Below are 12,652 nucleotides of genomic sequence, written 5' to 3' on the forward strand. Positions count from 1 at the left end.
GGCCGTGGATAAGGTCTATGGCCAAGGATAAGGGCCAAGGCCGTGGATAAGGGCCACGGCCGTGGATAAGGTCTATGGCCATGGATAAGGGCCACGGCCCTGGATAAGGGCCACGACCATGGATAAGGGCTACGGCCATGGATAAGGGCTACGGCCATGGATAAGGGCCATGGCCATGGATAAGGCTACGACCGTGGATAAGGGCCACGGCTGTGGATAAGGGCCACGGCCGTGGATAAGGGCTACAGCTGTGGATATGGTCTACAGCCGTGGACAAGGGCTACAGCCGTGGACAAGGGCTACAGCCGTGGACAAGGGCTACAGCCGTGGACAAGGGCTACAGCCGTGGACAAGGGCTACAGCCATGGACAAGGGCTACAGCCATGGACAAGGGCTACAGCCATGGCTCCAGTCCTCAACCCCCATACTTGGCACATGCTAGACCTGAACAGACATTCCGGCCCAGGCAGACATCAGGGAGAAAGAAAAAGCAAAGGAGAGTTTAGACCCCAGCCTAAAAAGCGGTGGTGAAATCGGGGCCGGTGAGGAGCACCAGCAGTTAAAAGTGCTTTGCAGCAAAGCCTGGGGACAGGAATTCAAGTCCTGTAACCCAAGTTTTGAGAGGAAGGGAGGGAGGCACAAGTCAAATACCGCGGCTCCTGTCTGTCAGCCCAGCACTCCTCTGGTGACAGGGGAGTGAACACAATGAGAATCACCTGCCGGAAAGGCCACGGTCGCCTTGCCTGGAGCACACAGTGCAGCAGGAGATGCAAGACAGCCGCCTTAGAGAACACAGTGGCTGGTGAAAAGTGTCTCCAAAGAAGTAAAGTTGTCTCTGACCATCACGTGATTGTGATGCACATGATGTGTGCAGGCACACACGTACACACACACACATGCACACACGTGCACAAGCACACAGGTGCCCATACACACATGCACACTCACACACACACGTGCGTGTGCACGCACACAAACACAACACACACTAAGTAAATGAACAAGCAAAACTTTTTCTTTAAAGAGGGCACACACGCTAAATGATGCTGCCTATACTTGCACATGAAAGATGATCTCTGGTCTCTCTGACATCCTGTCTCTGTGGGCAATCAAGAATGGTACAGGTGTAACCCAGGAGACGCACAGCTGGGGATCCAATGGAGGCACCACTCCCCTCAGATCCTGGGTAGACCGTCGGTCTGGTTAAATAAAACAGCACAGAGATGAATGCGCCTTCGAACTTCAAGGCCCCTTGTAACCACAGTGCCAGCCCAGAGTTGCACAGGTCTTCTTGATGGCCCCATTCAGTGTGCAGCAAGAAAAGTCTCCTCTGCTTACGTCAGATGGAAAACCATCATAGGGAAGCTTTCTCTGGCTGAGTGAGGCCTGTATCCTGGGAGCTGATTCCTGGATGAAACAGACAGTGAACACACGCAGGCCCTGGAGAATGTGGGTGGCTGCTGGACCAACTTCCACATTCCTTCCAAGACTAAAGATGGGCCAAGGACAGAAACCACCCCTCTGGCTGTGCAGCAAGCTGAGCTTGGCCTCAAGGAAGCTCTATTGTCAAATCACAACTGTAATACATTCCTTCATGTTCCACGGTCAGAGAAGTAAGGACATTCTAATGCATAAGAAAATGAGTCCTCTGTCTACTCCCTGCAAGGGTCCAACAACAGGCCAGGGGTCTCATGGTGCCTCTGCCAAGGCAAGGCTTCCAGCTGGGCATGGAGGAAAAGGGCCCATATTCTAATCAAGCCCTCCTCAGAGCTGCAGAAACTCAAAGGGCTCCACACTGCTAAAAAACCAGGGTGACTGTCCCTGCAACCGAAGCTTCTTTGCAACTGCAGAGCCCCTTCCACTGAATATGTCGAATGGGATGGTGGGAAGCCGGGGAGAAACAAAAGCTAGAAGCCAATGAAAGCAGCCAGGGCAGACGCTGGGTCCCATGTGGAGATGGCCCCTTCCACAGTCAGCCAGCCAGTTAACGGCAAACCAAGAAAACAGTCCCAGCGATCCTACGAGTCAGTGTTCAGTGAGCATCTAACACACAAGACGGGCTGTGTGTGCTGTGCATCTTGGCATCCCTCTCCTGCTGGCTTCTGCTTTGTGCCATCCCCCTCCAACTGGCACGGCCACATCGCTCATCTATACCCATCCCACTCCGTCTTTTTCTTAACAACTGAGTCCTCTTTCTTTTCTTGTTTGCTGCACACTAGGCCTCTCTGTGTAGGACCCCGACACGCAAAAGGGAGAGAGAGACCCATAATCACAACCCCTTCGTGGGTATCTGCCTCAAGAAGGTGACGGATAAATTGAGCAAACTCCTCAGATATTACGGGGGGAAATGTTAGAAGCGTGGCTTGGTGGCCTGGCTGAAGCCATCCTCTAGCTGTGTGAACTGGAACAGGTTGTAGAACCTCCCCATACCCCAGTTTTCTCTCCATATATGAGGAACTAACAGAATCTGTTTCCTGGGCCCACAAACTCTGCATGTGAGATGCTTATGATATGCTTGGGCCGGTTACTGCTCAGGAAATGTTGGTCACTTTTACTCAGTGTCCCATAGGTAGACCCTTCCTTTCATCCTCAAAGCAAACTTGAATTCCTCCTGGTTTTTCAAGACACAGCAAATGGAGGTCATCCGTGTGGAGATGGCGTTGGCTTCCCCCAAAGTCAAGGCAGGACTGGACAGCACCATCCTGGTTATGTAATATAATGTCACCTTCAAATGGTAAACTCAAGATAGGTGAAGCCATTGTGAGGACCTTTTGATACCTGCACCCTTAGATTCAGACAGGAAGGAAAACAACTTGAACCCATAAAGCAACCCCAGAGTCACCCCAACTTCCTTCTTGCAAATGCCCAGCAGCTAAACAAGGAAATGCTATGTCCGTGCTCATGACCTCGGCCTTCATGATTCATGGCTTTTTGAGCACCTGCACCTGACTAGGATACACACGCAAGAGAACATATCCATCCACCATGTCCTCAAGGCAAGGGGCAGTGGAGATACAGACAGTGAGAGAGAGAAAAAAAAAAGCACAGGAAAAAGGATGTCACCACTCTTGTGGTCAAGCCGTTTAAGAACTATATGCCTCCGTGTGTGGTGTTATACGGAAATGCCCCTCTCCCCTGTTTTTCAACCGACACACCTACAAAAGATCATGGAAAGAAGCAGAGGGCTTAGGACTCATGGCCAGATGTCTTAAATCACACATCTCCTCCCATCCCAGCTCCACTTCTTCCCAGCACAAGGCAGAGGGCGAGCTTGGGGCAAGAGGCTCAGGTGTGTGTGTCTGCCTTACCGCAGCCACGGTCATAAATGTTCCCCAGTCTAGACAGCACTATGAGACATATAAAACAGTCTACTTTTAAATAAGGCCACCTATAGTTTAATGTGGAAACCGTATGCAGTAGCGACAGGCTTGGCCATGGAGTTGTGAATTCTGCCCTGTGCTGACTGCTTGCTGTCAGAGGCACACTCAGCCCAGACAATTCCCCTCTCTTGTTAAATGTAACAGGCTCGGTCTTCTCTTCAGGGCTGGCAGATTTTCTTTCACTGACTAGTCACTACAAACCACCTGCCCTGCATGCAGCCTGTGGGGCCTTCTCTATCAAGGTGGCTTCTCCACGCCGACCAAAAGCCTGGTGACAAGCAAGGCCAGGGCAGGAGAAAGAAAGGCAGAGACCAGTTTGCACAGGCTTTCTCCTGGCTGGGCAGCTTTGGGCAATCCCAGACTTCATGACTCTGCTTTCTCACCTGTCAATGGGGTTAAAGAGCCTGGACATCTGTTCACTGAATGGCAGTGTTTATAGACCAGGCCTGGCTGAAGGATACAATGTTGCAAGTCCTGAGTCATACTCAGGGAGTTTAGCCATAGCAAGTCGTAAGGTAGGCTGCGCGTAGGCTGCTCCCCACACGCCCCCATCCTCCTCCATCCTTACAGCAAACACAGGTTGAAATTTAAATACATTTCCACAGAGGCCCAGCATACAGTAGAAATTGCACGGGGGCGTGAGGGAGACTCTACGCTCTAACCAAGGTAGAGGCAGTTCTCTTTGGTCCTCAGTCCTGTTGTACGAATAGTTACTTATACACTGCTCAGTGCTGGCCTGCAGAGACTATCCTAAAACAGCACCTTCCAACAAGACATGCCTGGGCATCTTGTTAAAACATAAATTCTAAATCTGGTGGGACCTGGGGATGCTGGGTTTGCAGCAAACTGCTCAGTGAGGCAGTCATGCTATTCAAGGGACCACACGTTCAGGAGCCAGCTCTGCCTGTTTGTCTCTGGTCCTGAGAGAGAAACGTTTGTAATACCTGACAGTAATAATTTTTTTGCAGTATTGCAGATTGAACCCAAGGTCTTGTGCATACTAGGTAAGCACTCTACTTGAGCTGCATGCCCCACCCTATTTTTTATTTATTTATTCATTTAGATATAGGATCTCCCAGACTGACCTAGAAATAGGTCTGTGCCTGCCTCAGCCTCCTGGGTGGCTAGGATACGGGCCTTTGCTACCAGGCCAAACTTCTGAAGGTGTTCCTACTGAGAGCAAGAGCTGACGTCCATAGACCTGATTTCATTTGGTCCTTAACTACAACGTCATTTTATAGGCAGACACTAAGCCTGGAAACTGTTGAACCCTGAGGTTGTGTATACAGGTAGGATAAACACGGATAAGGACTGGGTATGGTGGTGCATGCTGTTAATCCCAGCACTGCAGAGGCAGGAGAATCTCCGTGAGTTCAGGGCCAGCTTGATCTAGGTAGTGAGTTAATTAGCTCCAGGCAAGTCAGGGCCAGACGGTGAAATCCTCTCTCAAAACATAGAAACAAAAACAAACAAAAGGAAACTAAAAACAACAACAACAACAACAGCAAAACAAAAAACAGAACGTTGACATGGCAAATAACAGTGTCAAAGAATCCCTAAGTCTCCAAAGGCCGATAAGATGGGTCTCCTTGGAATGAGGTTTCTGAAGGAAGAAGCCTGGAGGAGCAAGCCTCCCAGGAAGAAGCCAATCATAAATATGGAGAACAAGGGCACATCTAACCCCAGCAACACCCGTTGGCAACCCCTCTGCCATTTACAAGGTGTGATCTCACGCCTGCCGAGTTCCGTTCCACGTGCCACCAAAAGAGCTGCAGGACACCAAACCAAAGGCAGCCTAGTAAGCAGGGTCCAGGGTCCACAGCAGGGGAGCAGCAGCTTGTGGCACAGCCAGGATCTGGGACCTCTCACACAAGGACAGACTTCAGGGCAAAGCCTTGCTCTACACGGGCCACACACACCCGAGATTCCCCACATCACCAGAGGGCCGTTATTCAAGTCTTTGCCTAGATCGTGATAGTGCCACCCAGAAGGCTCTGTTGCAACCCAAACCCTAATCAATTCAGTGGCTCCACTGTGTGTGGAGCAGTGAGCTGCCAGGATTCAACAGGCCCCATAGGGCCTGTGCCAGCGCTGCCTCAGGGCAGGTGGCTCCTCGCCTTCCTCTCCGGCCTGTTTATTCACGTTCCTACATGGGTTTTTTGTTTTTGTTTTTTTTTTTTTTTTTTTTGCAGACAAGGGGTAGGGAGAATGGGGAGAAGCCAAGGATTGTATGTGTGTGCCCTGAGGCTGCCCACCACTGCAAGAAGTTTGGAAAACTATGGTCCTCAATGACCTGTCTCGACCCTGTGTTTTCTAAAACTCCCGTCAGAAACAAAATGATTGCTCGGATGATTTCCATTTTTCTTCCGCTATGAAAAACAATGTGTTCTAACGCCAGACTTTAAATAACAAAGTTTGGTCTCCGTGGTCTGGGTCAGCTCAGAGCAATCACCGGGGATGTCATTGTGGATTCAGTCACGCCACACTCTTCTGTGCCCGCCCCCATCCTCCTTTCCCTCTTCAAGGACTGTGCCAAGAATGGCCCCATGTTGCAGGAAGGGGAACTGAGGGCTAAGGAATCTCAGGGCAGATTTGCACTCCTTGTATTGAGTCAGGGTTTTATAAACACAAGCAAGTGACCACGGCTGACCCGGCAAGAACCAAGAGGGGTGAACAGAGAGTGCATGGACAGGCAGTGCTGGGTGATCATGCCAACAGCGAGCAATGAGTTGGCCAAGAGGGGCAGGCAGGTTCTCTGAACCAGCAACTGTCAAGGGATGGGCAGCGGATGCCCCAACCAGGTGAGAGGAGGGAGACCTGCTATCACAGGGGTTTGGTTTGGTTTGGTTTGGTTTGGTTTGGTTTGGTTTGGGGAGGGGTTCGTGGGGGTAGGTGGGGAGAAAGTCCTTGTTTCTTTGGAGACAAGGTTTAATTACGTCGTCATGGCTGACCTGGAACTCACTATACCAAAGACTTTATATCTCAGGGGACTGACTATTGTCTGAGGATTGAGAATTGTCATCTCAAACCAGAGTCCCTGACCCTGCTGGCTCTTATTCTCTGTAACGTATATATGACACACTCATATTACACACTCAATGGCTAACAGGTAACGAGCTGCCCGTGTATACAGAGGACAATTAAAAGTGAGATGTTTCCTGCAGGAAGCCAGCGGCCCGGATAATTTACCCCCAGCGTACGGAAACTTTGCTGCCAAGAAACATTTCACTTGTCCGGGCTCAAAGTTAAGCCTCTGGATGACGCAAGGCCCAGAGCCAAAGTGGATGGGCAACTTTACAGTCTAGCCATGGCCCAAGGCATTAAAAAACCTGCTGGTGGGCATCAGAGATGTTAACTCAGACATGGTCAGATACGCAAAGGCACTCAAAACGCAAGGCTGGGAGCCATGCCCAGAATCACCAAACTGCTGCTTATTTATAGCTGTGCACATTTCTGAAAGCCAAACACACCAGAGCACAATTCTGCAGCACAACGGATTTATTTTTAGTGCACGTATGTGGTGTACGTGCGTGTTTATGAGGGGGCGGGGCACATGGGTGGATCCCTGGATGTGTGTGTGCGCACACATGTGGAGGCCAGAGGTTGCCATTGTCTTTCTTGGTCACTCTCCATCACATGTATCGAGGCGGAGTCTCTCCCTTGAATCCAGAGTCGGTGGCATCAGCTAGTCTAGTCTGCTTATTCTGAAGATCTGGTCTCTCTGCCTGCTGCATGCCGGGATTGCCGGTGAACCATCACACACACACACACCCAGTCTTTTACAGCGGAGCTGGAGACCCAAACTCAGCTTCTCATGCCTGCACAGCAAACACCTTCGTACCCACTAATCCATGTCCCCAGCCCATGAAGTATAGCTGGTTTCAGGACAGGTGGCAACTGTCCTGAGGAGGGGTAGAAGGGATGAACCTGAGGCCGAGTGAGCCTATCAGCTGGAAGACCTCTAATCTAGGATCCCTGCTGCTGTTCAGAGCAGGGCTCAGGAAGTCAAGGCTGGACAACTTGTATTTATGGACTTCTGAACCCCATAAAGTTCCAGACGGAACCACCGAGAAGCCAGCATCAGGACTCTGGCCTGTCAGTACTTTGAGAACTTGCTGGGGAGGTCCTAGAGTAACTAAGACACATGCTCTGTTTTCCCATCTGACAATGGGGCTGACCTCAGGAGGTCAGTATGGGAATCATATCAGGCTGTGTACAGGATGGAGCAGAGAGAATGGAAAGAGTAACCAGGGCTTCTTAAGAAGACATTGGAGCTGTAAGGGTGTTAGGATGTCCCATGCCTACCGCCCTAAGAGTCCCAAGGTCGTTGAAATATAAGCTCAGGCTCCCAAACTTAACAATACACAAGACTAAAAGCCTGAGCAGGGAGTCCTGGAGCAGAAACTGGCACACAGAGGTTTGTTAACATTTACACACGAGGCGGGCTCCTATGGCAGAACTCCTGCATTACCAATAAAGTGAGAAAGAAAATGACAGCTCTGCCTAAGCAGTATGAGTTGTTTTATAGCCTGGAGGAAGATTTTCACCTCCCTTCAATGTCAGGGTGATGTCTGCAGAGCTGTGGCAACAATGTTGCTTTAGTTGGGTGCAAACTTTAGTTGGGTACAAACCTGGTTTGCTATCAGACATGAAGCATACTGGGTGTGTGGGGGTAGAGGGGGTCCCATCCTCCATCCTTGCTTAATCCTCTGCAAACGCTACTTTTAAATATTAACTTCAGCCGGCAGTGAATCACTGACCTTGGAAACAATGAGCAAAGGACACAAAAGACCTAAGAGGCCAAGATCACTTTCCAAAGAGAAAGGGAAGTAGTCTACTGAGTTCACCTTGGCTGGGGATCTGAGCAAAGTCGTTAGAGTCTTAAGATGGTGAAATACACCGGGCAGAAGCAGGGGACTGTGTCTTGGAAGCCATGGAACTGTGTCTTGACAAGGATGCAGAGGCGTTAACCAGCTGAGCAAGTTCTTACAGATGCTAGAATGTGGAGGGACCCTGGTGGAGGACCCGACAGGTAAAGGCGTCCAGGGACATGAAGTCACTGCTTGCAGTAGAGTTTTATTTTGTCTTTATCGTGGATGCTCTAACTGATAAGGAAAGATTCATCAGAAGTTTATTTTTATCCTGACAGAATTCCTGCTATTAGAAAGCTAGGAATAATAATTCTGGTGTGCACGGCCATAGCACAGAGGGAGTGAAGATGTCACAGGCTTCGGTCTATCACCTCAGCCACTCTACCAGCGTCAATACCTTTGTTCCTCACAAAGGGAAGCCCTTGGCGCTCACTGTTGGTAATGAATAGGCTGCTCCCAGCCCACACCCCTAACAGAAGGTCTTCAGCTTCTGGCTCCCTAATTACCACCCCAAAGGCCTACCCAAGGATGCTTGTAACAACAACTCTTCAGGCTACAAAACAGTCCCAAGCAAGGGCAAGGGACCCCATGGAGTATACTCCTCTTGGGCTGGCACTTCCTGAACCACCCCGTACCCCCATCTCAGTGGAGACTTAGCCAGTACGACATCCTGGTTTCCCACCCCCTGAGAAAATTGAGGAAGGGACTTGTGATCATCCTAGGGCCTCTAGGGATGGCCTTGGTGGGAGTGTTGAGTGATATTTTACTCTTTTGGCTTTTTGAGGGGCCAGACACCCAGCTCCCTAATAAATCACACACGGAGTCTTATTCTTAGTCATGAATGCCTGGCCTTAGCTTGCTTGTGTTCTTGCCAGCTTTGCTTAAATTATTGTGACTACCTTTTGCCTCTAGGCTTTTAGCTTTCTCTATTTCTGTGTATACCTTTCTCTGCTTCTTTCTCCGTGGCTTCCTGTGTAGCTAAGCGGCTGTGCCCTGATGTCCTCCTCTCCTTGTTCTCTTGCTCCCTCTTCTATTGAGGCTCTCTGCCCGCCAGCCCCGCCTACCCTTGCTCCTGCCTCGCTATTGGTCATTCATCCCTTTATTAGGCCCATCAGGTGTTTTAGACAGGCTCAGTAGCACAGCATCACAGAGTTAAACAAATGCGGTGAAAACAAAAGTCACACACCTGAAAATAATATTCCCCAGCATAGGAGAGCATGTCATGTCCCTGTGATCATGCTAGGGACCGCAGGGAAGGCCTGGGTGGGAGAGGTGTATCATGTCTGGAGGTCCCCGCCTGTCATTTTCTCTGCCAGGATCCTTCCCCGGTCTATCATTTGCTAACGTTTCCATCTTGTCAAGTATTCCGCAGCGGTCTTGAGACACTCTTATTGTTGGACGCCTGGGTGCCCTCCCACCCCACCCCCCTCACCAATATTCATAAACTCTATTCACAGCAAAGCCACCTCTCCGGCATATCCAAACCAAGCCATAGTGCATCCAGGATGGAGCAAGCACCCAGCACAGAGTCCGTACGAAGATTTACTGTGAAGATGCACGCCAAGAGCTTTAAAAGACAGGGCTAAAACTGCCGCGGGTCACTTCATTCCACCAACCCAAACCGCAGCCACCTGCCACCAAGCCTTCCATTACCTGTCTCTGAGGCGCTGAAGCCCCAGCTGCTCCCAGATCGCTTGCCTGGGAACTTCCCATCTTTCCAGTGGAGCCGAGAAGAGGTTCATGGTGACTCACGGTAATTGTAACAGTGATCATGGTAATTACCAGTTATCAAGCTCTTAGTAGACGCCTGGCCCCGGGTACCATTCTGTTAGATCTCTCAGCCTCTCGCTCATTAAAGTCTTGCAACAACATTATTATGCTTTCTGGGTGAACATAAATGAGGCCTGAAGGAGGGTAGGGACCTGCTGGTACAGAGATACAGAAATCTATCTCCCAGAGCCCGGGGGCCAGAGACCCTGGGATTGGTACAGCCCCTGGCAAGGAGTAGGGAGTTGGTAAGCGAGCTCAGCTAGAATCTCTGAACGTAAGGACAGAGCCACCTTCGGAAGCCTTTCTCCAGCTCATATTTAAGCCACTTTCATCTTAAAATACACATCCGTATGTAGCCCTTTCCACTGTCCATCTGGTCAGTGAAGGCAGACACAGGCACAGTCAGAGAGGGAGGCCTGGGAGCTGTGTTTCTACAAAACTGTGGTAATGAGTTCATTCCCTCAGCAAGCAACTGTCGGGAAATGGCTCTAGAGAAAGCATTGATTCTGCAGAGCAGGGCAGAGACCTTCCCTTCGGGTGGCTTCTCCTCACCCTCTATCTCTGTTGGAATGGGATATGACAGTTTCATTTGCCCAATACTGGTCAAAATGACACCATCCGGATTCTTCAAACTTCCTCTCATGCTATAGCTCTCAGGAACATAATAACCACGCTGTAAACTACTGTATGGCTTCCTTGGGGAAGGAAGATCAAAAAGGAGCATTTTGACATGCTTGGCACGGAAGTGCAAGATTCTGCATCTCCTGGCAAATCTTGTTCACACCTACAAATATTTACCAGTCATTATGCCACTCAAACCACAGTCAAAATATGCTCTAACAAAGGGGAAGGGGTGTTCCTGGTCAATACCTGGGCATAGCAAGCAAACTACAAGGCAGGAATCGCCATTGTCTTGACTCCTGCGTACCCAAAAGCCAAGAGAGTGGCTGAGTTGGGATGGATCAGACAGGTTGAATATCCGAAGCCTTCATCTCCCACTCAAACCTCCTTCACTAACTACAAGTCTGGGAGTCAGTCTTCCCAGACCCCTCTGCGGCCTACATCAGCTGCTTTTGTACTTGTGGTTAAGGCCACAGCTTGCACAGGGTCGTGCTGTGCACAGGCCCCTCTAAGTGCACATCACCCCACTGTATTTTACAGCCCCCCTTCATGAGACAGGCTATGCTGCAGGAGACAACAACCATTCTCAAAAGGACCATGTCACGTTCCCACAGGTCATGAGTCAACACTACGGTTCCAACCCAGATCCTTGTATGCCGCAGCCCTGTGGCTCCCGATGGGTCACACATGTCCCCCCGCATTCTGTCCTGTCTACGGAGACACCTGGTAAAGCAGGTGTCAGCATGACATAACACTTCTCTTCTCTGGAGACCGGGGTTCAGGGGGCATCTCGGCTATCCAACTGTTCATGAGTGCTGGTGATCTGGTCAGGACGCTGAGCTAACTGGCACACTACAGAGTGTGTAGCCCCAGAGACACTCCTCCCGGAGCACTGCCTTCCTAAGAAACAGGCCCTCCCAGTAGAACTGTGAAACCCAGTCACCAGGGGCCAGAGGCATCCCCGCGGAGCCTCACCAAGCTGTTTTCTGGTGTACCACACTGACAAATCCCAATGTTCCCCAGATGTTCTCCATGTAAAACATTTGGTCTGAGACACAGCTCTCTTCTCCCCTCAAACTCTTACATTTGTTTAATGGTCTCCTACAGCTCAGCTAAAACACCCCGGAGCAGACATCTGAAGCCAGCCTGTCTCTGATGTGAGCACCCCATCTGCAGAGAAGACGGACGGAGAAGTCAGTAAGGCAATCCTCCCCGAGAGCTAGGCGCTAAGCAGGTCCTAAAACGTAAGCTATGGGCAGATAAGAAGGCAAGCTGCTTTCGAGTGTGCTTCTGCGTCCATCTCAGAATTAACCTACGGCTGGCGCTCCAACAGAGACTGGCCTGGCCTGCTGAAGAGGCCAAACGCCGCTTCTCATCCCCTCAAGACAACAGCTGTGCAAAATTCTATCACCTGAGCAACGTAGATGATTGATCTAAGGGAAGGGCTGTTTTTCCGGTTTCAGTTTTCCAAACAGCATGACTCCGTCATTCCCAAACCACTTGCCCCTTAACCCAAAGTCTAAGACACAAGTAACAGGTAGAACAGAGGAAATGCACGTGACCTTGAGTCATGAGACCAACCCAGCTCAGCCACGTGCAAACCAAGTGATGACCCCAGGAACCTTACTCCCCACACGCAGGTTCATCCAGTGACTCAAAAACACAGACTTTACTAGATTCGCTCTCAGAACCGATACAAGAATGGAGCACAGCCCCCATAAAAGTCACTCAAAGAAAAGCCCCAGAACCCATGCCCTGGGCCCCTGCAGACACGCATGCCGAGTTTTCATGTTTTAATGTAATTCCAGGAAGTTTAGCCATAGTAAACATGTAGAGAAACTGGACACATGGAATCAGAAACAGCCTCTATGATGGAATCAAGACGTGGCAGCTCCAGGGATGGGGACACGGCAGCTACAGAGAGATGGGAACACAGCAGCTACAGGGATGAAGACGTGGCAGCTATAGAGATGGGGACACGGCAGCTCCAGGGATGGGGACACGGCAGCT

At 50.3% G+C, this 12,652-nt stretch overlaps 1 protein-coding gene and 1 long non-coding RNA gene across 2 annotated transcripts in view; one reads left to right on the forward strand and one right to left on the reverse strand.

Moving 5' to 3' along the window:
* Positions 1 to 12,582, forward strand: part of LOC113457371 — a 14,517-nt gene extending 1,935 nt beyond the window's left edge. The window contains exons 2-4 of the long non-coding RNA XR_003377961.1: positions 4,349 to 4,384; positions 9,709 to 10,004; positions 11,750 to 12,582. This is a non-coding gene — a long non-coding RNA (uncharacterized LOC113457371). The remainder of the gene's footprint in view (positions 1 to 4,348; positions 4,385 to 9,708; positions 10,005 to 11,749) is intronic.
* Positions 1 to 12,652, reverse strand: part of Nuak1 (NUAK family kinase 1) — a 67,528-nt gene that overhangs the window by 36,967 nt on the left and 17,909 nt on the right. The gene's annotated exons all lie outside the window — the stretch shown is intronic.

This window comes from Microtus ochrogaster, chromosome 24, assembly GCF_000317375.1.
Source record: "Microtus ochrogaster isolate Prairie Vole_2 chromosome 24, MicOch1.0, whole genome shotgun sequence".
Lineage (NCBI taxonomy): Eukaryota > Metazoa > Chordata > Mammalia > Rodentia > Cricetidae > Microtus > Microtus ochrogaster.